This window comes from Heliangelus exortis, chromosome 18, assembly GCF_036169615.1.
Source record: "Heliangelus exortis chromosome 18, bHelExo1.hap1, whole genome shotgun sequence".
In the NCBI taxonomy this organism is placed as follows: Eukaryota; Metazoa; Chordata; class Aves; order Apodiformes; family Trochilidae; genus Heliangelus; species Heliangelus exortis.
The window spans coordinates 5,891,613-5,904,648 of NC_092439.1; the positions used below are offsets into that span (position 1 = coordinate 5,891,613).

Consider the following 13,036-nt stretch of genomic DNA (forward strand, 5'->3'; position numbering starts at 1 on the left):
AAGGGAATTGTATAGGCATGTATTGAATTATATACACCATTTGTGACATTTATATTAAAAATAAAATCTGGAATGTTCTAAAATGTACAGAAATCATAAGTGTAACTCAATACCTCTTGTTGGAGATGAGAGTACAGCAAATAGACAATTCTTAACTTAATAGAGCAACTGGATTTGAAGATGCAAAAAATGTACAGAACTCATTATCTTTTAGAATTTGCTACCTTCAAGATTCAGAAACAAATATTCAGTGTTGAAAAACCCACAGGATTGAGCCAAGTTTGTCTGCTGAGAAACCCCAGAGGTTGGTTCTGATTTGTTTGCTCCACAATATATGTCTGGCCTAAAGCATAATAACCACTTCAAATTTTACTGACTTGCAGCTCAGGAAATACAAGTCTTCTTTAATCCACAAGTATGCAGTGGAAGTAAGAAACTCTGCACTTTGCTTTCTCAATCATTTTACTTTCTAATCTGAAGGAATCTCCCTCTCCAGGCATGAGTTGCAATTCAGCCTCCAGGTAAGCAAAGTTTTAGCCCTCTCCTAAAAAGAGTGCAAATAATGAGTCTCTCTCCAGCTTTGCATAACAATTTGACTTGCATTGGGGTGATACAACCCTGTCCAAAAAAACTGTACAAAGGAGGGACAATTCTTGCTGGGTAAGTGCCACAAGTTCCCATTTTTAAGTCACTGAGGGCACAGAGTGCCACCAACATGCCTATGAAATGGTCACTGACATTAGCAAGAGATTGGTGAACAAACAGAACATGTAACTCAAATAAAAAGAAATCTCCTCGCATTCATGCAGCATGAGATACTATTTTAAGGAAGCAAATTGGCAGACACCATATGTTACCTACAAAACCCATTTGAGGCTCTGAAACAGTACAAAAATCTGTCTCCATTGGTATTCTCTTCTGCATCTAAGCTCTAACAATCTTCCAAGATAGCAGGAATAAAATACTTCCCATTGAAATCTGGGCATCTAACACTATTTTCTACCATGTAAAACTCTTCATAATCACTATGCTGTCTTAAAAGGTCTCTTGCCATTCAGTCTCATGCATATGAATTATTTCAGCCTTTGTCAAAGGTTTCAGACTCTAGCTCCTCTTAAGGTTTAAGAAGCTTTCTGCAGAGAAGATGATAAAATATTGACAGCAATTTAACTCTCCTTCTCAAGTTAAGTTCTTGTTCTTAATAGGAATAGAGAAGGGAGATTATTAACCAGTTTCTACCAATACCAGACAGGTTCCTACTCAGCCTCTGGGTTACCAAAAAGCTCAGTACTACATTTAAATGGATGAAATCATGTAAGCTTTCATATCATATAGTCCTGCAGCTGACCTAATATTCCTATACTCCTAGTAATTCCACTGCCACAGATTTTGGCACCAGTCATCTTAAGCTCAACGTGGATTCTAGACTTAGATAAATAAATATCAGAAAATAAAATATCTTATGGATTAATCCAGCACCAAATATTTTTGTTGCACCATCACTATAATTTGTCTATGGCTTTATTTGGCATATATCACATTTAGACATTAGGAGAAGTAGTGTTCCATATACAATCAGGAAGTCTTATGAATAATGTAGTTAACAGGCAGAGGTTTTGTGGGCAACCACAGTGTTATAGGTTATCTAAGAATATTGTTGTTTTGCTTATACTTTAATAATAAATATTAACGACTTAAAAATCCTCAATGGGAGTACCTGGAACATGCATGTCTGTCAGAATTGTTACTGACTTCTGCAGTTAGCAATTATTCTGTTAAACAATTTCTTTTCAAAGATGTATCCTCCAAAATCAAATCAATAAAAAAATTCGTTATAGTCAATATAGAAATCTACTTCAGGGGTACTTTTAAAAAACTCAATTTTAAAATAAATTTACTTTTGCTTCTCTGCCAGTTACAAAAGCAGGGAAAAAGAGGGAAGAATAACAGAATAATTTTTATTTCAATATTATCTACAACTTAATTCCAAAGCCAAATAAGCCGAAAGCCCTGAGTATGCAGCTTCTACATATGAAGAGTATTGAGGTATTATCATGAAAGACTCAGGGGTTGTTGTTCACTGCACAAACCAATTCAGTAATCACTTAATATGCAACAGAACATGAGACCCTGAAAGCTCTGAAAACTGCTTTCCAAACCCGTATGCTGCACACTATCAAAATTTTGGTTCACACAGCAGATGTAGAAGTGCAGTGCAGAAAGCAATTTCTATGGCAAATACAAAAATCGAGTATTTTGAAGCTTTGAAACTTAAAGAAATAATATAACCATGAAAAGCTCTAGGAAAGATGGAAACAAGCTGCACCACATAACATTTTATGATTGAAAATGAGATGTGGGCAATGTAATTTCATTTATGTGATTCTGTTACCAGCAATGCAAATGCAATCTCACTGATTACACTTCAAAACAAAAGAGCGAATTTCATTACTTCAACCAATGCATTAGACATGTAAAAATTACAAACCATCCTATCTGCAGCAGAACAAATAGAAACCACCATTTCACATTTAGATGCGAAAAACCAAGGTGGGTGAAATTCATCCTTTTGCTGTGGGTGCTGGCAAGGCATAAACTGAATCATGCAACATTTAAGCTCACATAGGCAGTGGCACATGAGGTCTCATGCAGAGAGATTAACTCCTCCTTATTCATGACAATTTTGCTGAAGACAAAAATCATAGCTCAGATTCACAAATAATGAGTTAAAAACATAAAACCAAAATAAATAAAAAAAAAAAAAAAAAAAAAAAAAAAAAAAGACCAGAACAACGACAAAAAATCTGATGCCACACCTTTTTTTATGCAAAAGAATCTTTTTTTCATTGTTCTTTTCATTTTCTGGTTTCTTGAAGCCTGAGAATATGAGGAGGCTACTCTGAAGTAAGACAGGCTGTATGAATTAGAAGCACCATAGATTTTCCTATATGACTCCCCAGGGAGTCCATTTATTAGGCACAGTCCTATTTTCTGATTTAGCTTAAGCACTTTTCCTAGAGAATGAGTGTTCACACCAAGAGGAATTCCAGAGTACCAGCTGCAGAATAGCCTTTTCTGTAGGACCTATCTAAATCACATTCCCTATATGACTGCACATTTATTCTTGGGTTTCATCTTCATAGTCCTCTTAGTACTTAGAAGAAAAATAAAACTATTATGATAATAATAACTTTAGGAAAGCTTCAGCTACTTGAAAGTTCACAGTGAAACTCACTAACTGGCAAAACCAAAATACATAAATACATGGAATACCAGGGTGCACTCATCCTCAGCTATACTAACTTGGATGGGTTGTTTTTTTATCAATCAAAACCATTTTTGCTTTGACTAAGACTATGGGTAAAACTGCACCCACCTAGTCAGCCACAGTAATTTTTTTCAGTGTGCAAATGAAATTCCAGTTCTTTTCCCTGTCATTACAGAGCAGGAAAACCTGGGGACAGACTACAACAGAATTCCACAGTAGCTCTTTCTACGAGTACTCAGAAAAAATCATTACTAAACATTCTGTCAAAGACAGTAACCAAAACTTCCCTGTACCTTTTGACAGGGTATTTTCTAAGAAAGGAAACAAGCTAATTCTTGCTCCAGGAGACAGGAAAAAAAAAAAAAAAAAAAAAAAAAAAAAAAAAAAAAAAAAAAAAAAAAAAAAAACAACAACACCACAAACCACAACTCTAAAAGTCTTAAAACCATTTTCCCCTTTACATCTGGATCCATTTGGGTTTTCAGTTTTCCCTACATTTCTGCATTCTGGCATTGCCACTGCAACTTCCAGTTGGGGCAGCACAAAGGGTTTGTGCTGGTGCTTGCAGAAGTCAGTCAATGAAGTCAAAGTTCACAGTGACTGTAATGCTACAGGAATGTGAGCTAAGTGAAACTATTTTGATCACATCAATACTTTAACAGTCATCTATATTAAATAATATTAGCAGTTCAGATTCTTCTTTCACTATAGTGACTAATTTCCTGCAACCTTTCTTCTGCTTCCCCCCTCCAAACTTCTTTGCAATCAAGAACAGACTTCCAGGCTGTTGCATAACAAACACTACCCCTAAGGGCAAAACTGGCTTCATTCTGTTCCAGAAACCCCTTCTGTAATTGATTATTCCATCTAGTTCTAGTCTACTGGTTTACTTTGGCCTGTAAAATCCTAAACTCCTTCGTCTTCTGCAGAATGTAAAGACTGGCAACTAACTTTACCCCTAAAGAGCAAAAAATGGCTCCTTCTAGACTTAAGACACTCTGGTCAGGCTGCCTTCTGGAAAACAGAATGCTCTAAACCTTTCCTCAAGAATGGCTTAGTCTGCAGGCTGCTGCAGAAATGGTTACCAAATGGGAACATGCTCAGAGGTTTTCCAGCAACAACTACTTTTGCCTAAGAAAACAATTCCAGCACTTGATTTTTTCCCTTGGTATTACCTCTAGTAACAAGGATCACACTTATTTCATATTTCTCTCCATGTCAAATAATGCTAATTTTTTTTTTAAATAATGATCTTTAACTGATGAAGAGAACATCATGCAGTTCATCTCACCCACACAAATGACATTTTCTTGTCTGAAACATCACAATCTCTCCAAAGACCATTTCTCACCAAAGCAATGTCTTGCTGTTATTATTATTTGATACCTATATATCTTTTATAGAGTCACCAAGACTGCAACAAAATACACCTTTAACAAGCACAGCTGTATATTTTTTGTAAACCAGCTAATTAGAAGGGCTGACAATCACTTCCATGCCCTGACTTCTAAGCCAGACTCCCTCTGTGCACACACACAAGCCAAACATGATCCAGTAAGTCACCCTGCCCTTGATCTTTGCTAAATAACCATGCCCAGAGAATAGCCCAAATTACAGACTTGCCATTGAGCTATTTCCCAGTGTGAGGTGACCTGCCAGGTGTCTGCACCATCAGTCCCAAGACCTCAGCACACAGGGCTCTGCCTTGCAAGCCAACTATCCCAAGGGAATCCAACCTCAGAGGAATTTAACAAGGTCCCTGACACGTGCCAAGTGCCACTCACTTTTCAGTTCCCAGCCTGATGGTAAAAATGCAATTCCAGCCCCAGCGTGATGAGTACGTGCTTAGATGTGGAAGGACAACTGCAGGATGGTTCAAAGAGAATTCAGCCCTGGGACATTACCTATGGCCTGCCACCAGCTTAATGAGATGTCAGAGCTGCACACTGAGGATAATACAACGTAAAGCCACTTTTATATTTTGAAGTCAGAGCAGGGAAGTGCTGTTGACTGTGTAAACTTGCTGTGGTTTTTCGTGCCGCTAAGAAAAACGGAGGAAACTGTTAACCATGCTGCCTCCTGGATTTTCCCTGGCCTGTGATCCTCTCTGTCAAGAGTCACACCAAGATCTGACTCATGGGAGATGAGTCAGAAAAGGAAAGCTATCAAGATGATTGCCTTTACCATCCGCCCCATTCACAGGTCTGGTTAAGGCCACTTTTTGTAGGCTAAGAGTGTAAAATGCACAAGCACAGACTTGGTCCTCCTTAAAAGTCAGTGTGAAAGGTTAGTCACGAGCCAGTTCATGAATAGTTGTCAGGAAAAAGACAAAAAGGGCCTTCTTTCCCTCCCACTAACCCAGAATCTATACTGGGAGCCTATAGACACGTGGCTAGTCACATCCTTATCTAGCATTGTATGTTCAACTTCTAGATGGTTGCTTTTGTTAGAGAATATTACACTTGGATGGGAAATGGACTACCTAAACAGGCAAATTAAAAGCAAACAAAACAAAAACAAAACACAAAAACCCAACAACAAAAAAAAAACCACTTGACTTCAATATATTGAGATAACAGGAACCTTGACTGGGCTTTCTTTAAGGTGCTCAGGGGTTCTTCACACTGTTCTTTCCCAGCACCTCAGTCCTAACTATCCATGGGGTTTTGTTACTTCGTTTTTTTTATACTTTCATTGAACAAAACAGTACTCTTACGTTTTCTCATGCATTTATTTAAACTTTAAAAGCAGCAAGAGACCATGCTGTATATGAAAAAGAGAATCATGCCCTGCTCAGTTCTACTGACTTTGCTTGTTTCTTTTTTGCTTTCCAACGGCCATTTTTTTTTCCTGAGGGACACACTGACATAAATGCCACATTAACTGCCAACTCCAGGAGAAGAACATTTCAATCACCCATTACAACTAGGAATCAGATCCCTGAAGTCCAATGGCCAGACACTGTTCCATGCCCTCCCAGTAACCCCACAGCCCGGCTATCACTGCCACTTCTTATCTTATCGCCATTTCAAACATTGTCTGCTCTGCTCAGACAAAGAGCCAGACCCAAACAATGATGTTAAATGAAGACTTCCCCCACACACAGCAGTCTTGAACTTCTAATGAAACTGATCACTCCTTAGCCAGATAACAAACTGCATCAGGGCTTTATAGGCTTTAAAATCAAAGTCAAGAGACTGTCAGTAGGAAGCAAACAGCAGAACTACTGCTGCATGTAAATATTCCCTCAGTGAAACAGGTAAGCACCAGCTCTGTGTAGATGTGCATAAACACACATCTAAACAAATATGCACCCTACGGGTTTTTTGATTTCTTCATTTTTTAATCACACACACACAAAAATTATTAAATTCTTCTCCTACACCTGGTGAGTAGAAAAAAACCATAAAGGATGCTTTTTGGCTCATTAGATTTTAAAAGGCTGCGGAAGCTGCTGGGATTTTTCCAGAGTAAAGAACTGCATGTTTTTTAATTTCATTAAAATTCAGACAACTCTGCACTAGAAAGTGATGTTAGAGAAAATTATTTTTGAAATGTTTTTATAGCAGTAAAATATCTGGTATGTATGCAACAAAACAAAAAGAACTAAACCCAGGAAGGAGCATGTCTTCTGCTTCCATGGTTTTTCTCCATCTGGCTACTTGCTGTCAGGAACATAAGCTTTTTTACCAGCTTAAAATCTTTGTCCTCATTAGGTGGATCTGTTAACATTAATCATCTGTTAACACAATTAACATTAGAACTATGCTAGGAAACTTCACTAAAATTGATTTTGCCTCTGTTCATACCAACTGCCTTTTCTTCCAAGGGAGCCACAGGCAGGATGATCTCTAAATGAGGACCAAGGGTTTTTGAGGAGAGAACAACATCCTACCCAAAGCTTTATGTAACAAAGACCATTTTTCATCCATCCCACCCCATCAGCACAGGCTGAACATGCTAAGTACCCACAGCTCCCCAGAGGCTTCAGTCCCAGGGAAGGTCCAGGCTCCCATGGTTCAGAACAGGGTACCTCTTGTCAGTCCTTGTGCCTTGCATCCTCATTTGCTGTGGCCACACCAGCAGGACAGTTGGCAGCTCAGCACTCCCCATGCTTTAAATATAAAGCACTGCTTTGACCCTGCACAAAATCAGAGTTGAAATTCCCACTGATCTCTGTAGGTGCATTCGGGCCCTCCGGGATGTAGGAATTATCACAAGATTATCCTTGTATCTTTGAACAAGGATGGATAATTCTTTATATCTTGTGTGGAAGTTACACAAAAGGCTCATGTGGGTTAATTCACCTACACACTGAATGCTAAACCACCAACACAAGACAGAAACCTAAAACTTTGTATCTATGTTTGGTCACTCTCCCCTGTTGAGCCAGCACAACCCTCCGCAGGGACAGATGATGAACAGGACTGGAGACCCAAACTAGGCTTGAGTTTCTCTCCCTCTAACTCCAGAGGATTATTCTGAATTCCCAGTTATGTTACATGTACAACATGGACACGTGGGAGAAGAGAACACTGTGCAAAGCTCTGAGGGTTCTTCAGGTTGGCAGTACCACCACCTCAAAAAACAACATGGGGAAAAAAAGCCCTCAGAAAAAAACCCCACAGCTTCATATATTCATCGTCATAAATTTAACAAGCAGTGGCTTAAACCAGCTCCTGAGCCACAGTGGATGTTATAAGAGATGTCAGAGCAGCTTAAAGCAGCCCTAGGTTGCAGGTCTTTGTGAAACCAGTGTAAATCAGATTGCTGATCCATTTGGCAGTTCAACATCACATCTGAAAACAGTGGTGAGCCTTGACTAGGTATGCAAGTGAATGCCTGTCTTGGCTTCATCAGTGACTAAGCCATATAAAAAAAGGTACAAATACCACACACACACAAAAAATCTACCCTTTTTTAGCAATACAGCTCAGCTTAGGAAAATATTCCACAGCATCTTACTGTTTCTGCAAGGAGAAAAATCTTGATGCCACTGAAACTTGTGACAAAACTTCAATACACAGAGGTTGCACTTCATTATTTTAAAATGTTTCCCATTATATGCATTTGAAAGGCCAGTTAGTAACTGCTGCTGGAGAAATGTTTTAAAATTAAATTACTCAGTAAATTTTCTCAGTAAAAGTACAAGTTACTGTTTTACTCTTATTATTTTCATCGATATTCAGGTCAAGTGGTGCAGAGCAGCATCACAAGAAAGATCCTTCAAGATTCTCTCCTAGAGTCAGGACCAGCCCTAAGTGCAGGGAGCAGCAGAATGAGAAAGCAAGAAAAGCTGCCAATATAGGGGGTTGGACATATGCTATTCCTCTGTAAAAACATAAGTAGTGTACAACCTTAGAAGTCCTTTTCAGACATTGTGTCACCCCTAACAGCTAATATAACATGAAATTTTAAGTCAAATGGCGTATTAGCCAAAACAACACCAATAAATAACAAAAGTTGCCAGGCTTAGCATAAAAATGAAACACACTAATGAAACATAGTGCAGTTTGTTCATACCATGTGCAGTCTAGAATCATGCATAATGTAACAGTGCAACTGCTAACAGCAGGCTCACAGAAGATAATTTACACTTGTTTTTATGGACATGAGGAACTGATCTTTGAAGTTGTCCCTAATGAGATTCTGCTTGGCCCTAACAGCATCCTGAGAGAATGTGCTGGGTTTCTCCCCTGCATCCGGTGCATATTTATAATGCTGAATCCAGACCCATTTAAATTGCACACGTGGTCTGGTGTCCCCCCATGCCATCACAAAGTCAGATTCTCACAGCGAGGGAAATACCTAGGAAAAGCTCTCATTTTGCCTTCAAATCTGTTTTGTAATTACCCACACCATCTCCGCTAATTACCAAAAAAAGATACATGGGGGTTAATGTATAAGGTTTCTTTTTACTTTGTACAGTTGAACTCCTAACTTGATTCAGCTGCCAGGTCACTAGCAGCTGTATCACACATTGCAGAAGACATGTCCAAAATACAGATGTAAGGCACCTTGGAGAAAACAGAAGTGTAGCTGTGTAATGTCAGAAGACTTTATTTCTAAGACAAAGGCAGCAGCAAAACAGAAAACAGGTGTTTGCTATACCCTATGAAGTAATTGCTTTAGTACTGTACCTTGCTGTTTTTAAAAGCTCTTTCAGTTATGAGATATGCAAGAACTCTGAACCAACATCACTAAAATAACAAGTTGGAACTAATGCAGTAGCTGCCACACCTCCTACAGCTCAGAGATACAGGGAAACAACTACAGCAAACTGGCAGGGGGTGAAACATCAGGTTCACAGAGAACAAACCTCAGCTCTGCCACACTCAAAGAACACAGGGAATCACATCTGTAGTCACATGGATAAGTAACACAACCCTTCTATAGTAATGGTCCAAAAATTGCTGCAAAAGTTGGATAGGCATTTAAAAACATTTAAATACTGCCAAGTGTAACTTGGAGCACTGCTGCCAACCAGTGTCATTGCACACTCTGAGCCAGAGTACTGACCCATATCTGGCAACAAATTTAACAGGACCAGCTCTAATTTACCTGAATACTTTGACATGAAATGGTAGTAGTCAAGAACTATGGTATATGGGTAAGGTAGAGCTGGTTTCCATTTAGAATAATATACTGAAGTGAAAACTGAGGCAGTTCAGGGAACACTTTTGTAGATCCTTCAACTGATCCTTCTGCAGGATAGCAGCCTGCACGAGAGAGCTAAAATCAGAATGCTGGAGACTGACACTTCAGCAGCCATCCATTGTAGCTAATACCCAATATATTTCTTAAACCACCAGTGAGTCAACATTTTAACTCTTTAGTTCTGTCTTGTTTTTCTTTCTATTTTCCAAGTATAAAAATCTACAAATTCTTTGAATCTACTTATAAGCATGGTTAGTGTCCTAAAAATACACAATATATTAAGTTTAGTTGACTCAGGGGATAGATAACAGGACGCCTGATTTTTCATTTAAAGCCCATTGTCTAATCTGACCCTAAACAAACTGAAATTCTACACCCAACAGCTGTTTAGTGCCTTAAAAAAAAAAAAAAAGCATCAAGTACTCTGCTTTGGTTCCTATAAAGACATTCATGTAACAAAGACCACCACGATAACTCCTGTTCTCTGAAGAAACTAACTTGAATGGAGCCAGAGACCAATCTACCCTCCTGGTTTCACGTGAGGTCCCTACAGGTAAGAGAGGAGAGTCAGGAGAGCCATTTGTGGTGAACTTATGAGGGAAGTTCTAATAGTAACTACAATAGCTCTGTGTGCATACGTGGAGAAAGAGAATTTGTTCCCAGTGCAATGGCTGACACTGTTAACATGCACACTAAGCCCAGAAGAAGAAAAATCATAAAGGGGAAAAAAAAAAAAAAAAAAAAAAGGTCTGCCTTTAAAGCTGCTGGGGTCTGGGCACAGCACTGAAAGGTTCAAATGACCTTGCCCCAGTATGTGAATGTGCAACCTCTTGGTCAGTGTTGTCAGATTCCCTTGTGAACAACTACAAGGTGTTAAGTCTGGAAGCTCGAAATCTAAAAAAGCTTTTGTTACAAAAATAATAAAACACATACAAACGAGAGGCTCTGATAGCACTGCTGCAGCAAGAACCTGCCATACATCACTGCTAGGCTTCACGCTAGAGCAAGATTGCCTTTAAACACATATGCAGGCAGTAAAATCCTAACAAATGAAATACAGCTGTAGGTGCAAGGTGGGCTAAGATCTGCACTGTAGGCCAACACCTTATCTCTGCTTATTTCTGGGTAAATCTTCCATTTACTCCACATTAGTCACCTCCAGTACATTCCTCTTGCATTTTATTGGACAAGTGTCTGGACCCTAAAGAAATTGCACTGCTTCTTTATAACTAGATATCCAGAAAATTGTCACTTCTTGTACCAAATCTTCTATAGACTGCCATTTAATTTGAATTAATTAATCAAACAAAACCTCTACCAACTTCCTGTCTCCATATGCTTTAGTTTATACTTTTTAACTCTGCACTGAAGCAAATGATTCATAAATGGTCTTTCCCATTTTGTAGAATGAAGACTTAAAAACTTTCCAAGATAAATACTGACTGAAAATGACTCTTGGGTACTACAGCATTAAACGATGGTATGAACAAACCTATCAAGGAAGCCAGGTGATCCAAAGTTAATTTTCAAATTAAATTTATATTACTCTTGACAATCTAGGCTGAAAGCAAGAGTTCTCAGGAAAACATGGACTCTATTAATAATATCTAAAACAAATGGGCCTAAAAAACAAAACCAAAACACAGACAATTTAAATTTTATGAAACCAATACCGGGATTTTCTTTTTCCTTTGGCTCAGAGAAAATAAAGGTTCTACTCTACTTATATAGATTTTTAAAGCAACCTGTTTTCTCGAAGACATTGAATTTACGGTAATGGATAACTAACAATAAGTGATGAAAACTCAAAGAGTTAAAGGTCTTCATTTTGTTGCCAAGATGATGTATCAGGTTCTAAGAGGAACAGTATGTGTGAGCCTTCCATTAACACAGTGGCACTCTCATAAAGCAGCAATGCAAAGTAGTCGAGCAGAACAACACCAGAGGTCACAGTGCTTAAAAAAAAAAAAAAAAAAAAAATTCATATACCACCCCTTGAGGATTATCATCATCATTTTAATTCTCAGAGGGTGTCTGAAACTTGTATTACAGTATTTGATCTGTGCAGCCTTATTATACTGACATTTCCAGCAGAAAAGCCATCTAAGAACTCTGTGCAAACAATTAAAATACTCTCCACAAGATGTAAGAAGTTGCAATACGAGTCATAACTCTTCCTCAGTAACTCAAAGGGCATGTACTAAGTGGAAACTTTCAAGTTATAGAATAATAATAATAGCAGAACAAAATTTATTCTTCTTGTAAACATTCCTTCCTTTCAAAGCTTCAAACATTATTGTTTGACAAACAAAAGATGATGGAAAATCAAAGTAATGTCAAGAGAAATACAATCAAAATCAAAACAATTTATTTTTAAAATATTCAAGTAATTTCAAAGATTACATCTGAGTTCTATGTAATTTCTTAATGTATAATTATGTATTTATTTAGTTTTAATTTATTCACTCCTTTCTAACAGGAAGACAAGTGAATACCTGGATGATTTTACATTAAAAAAAATGACAACAACAACCAAACAAAAAAAGTAAAATGAAATTCCCCTCCCTCCTTTTTTTTTAATCTGCCAATTATCATAATCTTATATGGATGTTCTTAACCATCAGAGTCCCTGAAAGAATCAGAGGTTAAAACTGGGGAAGCTACTTAATCTGGCATCTCTAAGTGACTGTCACTAATCACCACATTTAACAAGGATAGGACAAGACTACTATTTATTAACTATGCTGGACCACACAATATTTTAATTCTGAGCAACGATTTTCCCTAAAGCACCTACTTCACAATTCATGGGAGCAAAAATAACCCTTCCATAATTCTCACTGCTGGCCCAAACTGAATGCTTTAAGAAACAAAGAAGCCTAGAGTAATTAAAAAGTAATGACTTTTTTCTTTGTGCTCCCTATCTAAAAGGAGCACGAGAGAAGATATACTGGACTAGCACCTTTTCCTTCCCATAAACTGATACAATAGCAAAACATTTAGGAGTAATGTGCTGACCCCGATGCTCCCAGTCACTACACTCAATTCCTTATACCAGAGAAATTGTAAACGTGGTAAATAGCAAGTTTCCTGCCTTACAAATACATCAGA

The 13,036-nt window shown here is 38.0% G+C and overlaps 1 protein-coding gene and 1 long non-coding RNA gene across 3 annotated transcripts in view; one reads left to right on the forward strand and one right to left on the reverse strand.

The window, feature by feature from the left end:
• Positions 1 to 13,036, forward strand: part of LOC139804468 (uncharacterized) — a 244,637-nt gene that overhangs the window by 181,508 nt on the left and 50,093 nt on the right. The window contains exon 2 of the long non-coding RNA XR_011729396.1: positions 3,620 to 3,704. This is a non-coding gene — a long non-coding RNA (uncharacterized lncRNA). The remainder of the gene's footprint in view (positions 1 to 3,619; positions 3,705 to 13,036) is intronic.
• Positions 1 to 13,036, reverse strand: part of MPPED2 (metallophosphoesterase domain containing 2) — a 96,194-nt gene that overhangs the window by 69,205 nt on the left and 13,953 nt on the right. The gene's annotated exons all lie outside the window — the stretch shown is intronic.